This window comes from Vulpes vulpes, chromosome 7 (assembly GCF_048418805.1).
Source record: "Vulpes vulpes isolate BD-2025 chromosome 7, VulVul3, whole genome shotgun sequence".
NCBI lineage: Eukaryota > Metazoa > Chordata > Mammalia > Carnivora > Canidae > Vulpes > Vulpes vulpes.
Window position 1 is genome coordinate 93,957,475 of NC_132786.1, and position 2,052 is coordinate 93,959,526.

At 48.2% G+C, this 2,052-nt stretch overlaps 1 pseudogene; it reads right to left on the minus strand.

Moving 5' to 3' along the window:
* Nucleotides 1-300: 300 nt before the first annotated feature.
* LOC112923844 (non-POU domain-containing octamer-binding protein pseudogene) lies at nucleotides 301-1,807 on the minus strand (annotated as a pseudogene).
* Nucleotides 1,808-2,052: the final 245 nt, after the last annotated feature.

The following is a 2,052-nucleotide window of genomic DNA, read 5'->3' on the forward strand; positions in this document are numbered from 1 at the left end:
TATGGGGTTGGAGGATATAAGAATGAGAAAGCAAAAAGAACAGGATGGACAAGAATGGAATGATCAAGATTAATGGGGGCTCTAACTGGATCCATTTTGCCATGGTTCCACCCCCCTCCCCAAGACCCTCAACAATCACATAAGACTTCAGGAATGCACCACACAGAATCAATTAGTTAAATGATATACCACACAGAACTGATTTGTTAAATATCGCCCCCCCCCCCCCGGCCCCGTCCTTGCCTTCAGCCTCCAGTAAACTCCTTCCGAGTAGTACAGGCAAGAAAGACCTAATGGGAGGAATCCCTAACACTTTTCCAGGGCAGAATTCTGGCTAGTCCAAAAAGGGTCCTGCTTTTAAGGGTTTTTGGGAAACTAGACATTGACATTTTTATTAGTATCAGCGACGTTTGTTTGGAGCAAATTCAGCTCTAGGAGCTGCACGGTTGAATGCAGGAGGGGTTCCACCAATTGCCCCAATTCCTTCCATTGTAGCAGCCTGGCCAAAGCATTCAGTTGTTGGTGGGGTCAATCCCAAGGTTCCATCTGGCATCATAGTGGCAGGTCCTGGAGGAGCTGGGGTACCAGCTGGCACTGGAGCAGGGGGCATCGCACCTCTATTGTTTATGCCCATAGCACCTCCCTTAGCCATCTGCCCCATCCGTATCTCCTGTTCTCTCGCATCAGGGAATGTTCCCTTGAATCCTTCCTGCTGTTGCCGCATCATTTCTTCCCGTTGCTGCCGCATCTCTTCCTCTCGGCGCCTGCACTCCTCCTCTTGCCTAAGCTCCAGTTGCTTTTGTTTTTGCACTTCTTGGTTGTGCAGCTCTTCCATCCTCCTAAGCTTTCTTGACATCTCATCAAATCCTGTCTCATTAGCATGACCTGGTACTCATGGTGAGCAGCCTCCATCTCCATCTCCTCCTCACGAACTTCCTTGATGTTGCGGTCCACTCGGTCCTGCTGCTGCTTCTCCATCTCCATCAGTGCCTTCCAGCACGTGGCATCCTCATACTCAAAGGAGCCAGGTTGTGCAAATCTGGGTGGCTGCTCTCGCTCCTTGTGAAATTGCTGATTCTTTATAACTAGTTTCTCTGGAAGTCCCTCTTCATCATCCAACTGGTCCATTGGCTCCACAGTCACAGGCTGAGGAAACGTGGTTAGCAGGAAGGAGCCCTCCCTGCACCTGTCCAGAGCTTTCCGAGCAGCTGGCTTCCCTGAGAATTCAGCAATGCCTTTTCCTGAGGGCCTTCCTCGATCATCCATGATGACTACAGCCCTCTCCACCTGGCCAAACACGGAAAAGCTTCCTCCAGCAGTTCATTGGAAACATACTGAGGAAGGTTTCGGACTGTAAGGGATACACTATGGCAGGCAAAGCAAAGCGCACGTGCAGCTGCTTTCCACGAAGTGACATGTTGTCCAATTCTACTCTGGCAATCTCCACTAAGGTTCGTGTTTCCAAGCAGATAAAGCCAAAGCCCTTATCCTTGTGAATGAAGATTTCACCTGCTTTCCCATATTTCTTAAATAGTTTCCTCATCTCTTCTTCAGTGATATCAGGAGGAAGATTGCCCACAAAGAGCTGGCTACATTGGGTGAAGGTCTTCTCTCCTGGTTTCCTAAAATTCTTCAGGTCAATAGTCAAGCCTTCATTTTGGCTGCTGGCTTGTTGCCCATTTGCGGGTATTGGTGGTGGTGGTGGCTGCTGCTGTTGTTGCTGGTGGTGCTGCTGGTGGTGATGCTGATGATGCTTCCTTGGAGTATAGTTTTGCTTCTCCAAGTTAAAGGTTTTATTGCTCTGCATTTTTGTACCCTGCTACCGACTGTTCTCTCCTCAGAGTAACAGCGATGCTACACGGCCTCTACCATCCCGAGAAAAACTTGAAATGATATTAGAAATGTTAGCAACCTACACTCATGGCAAGTGGAGTCTCTTACAAATTCTCAAACCTACTGTTACTTACCGGTGACTTCTATTCTTTTGAAGTAGAAAATTATCAGATGAAACTCTCTGGGGTCCTGCTTTTAAGGGTTTTTGGGAAACTAGAC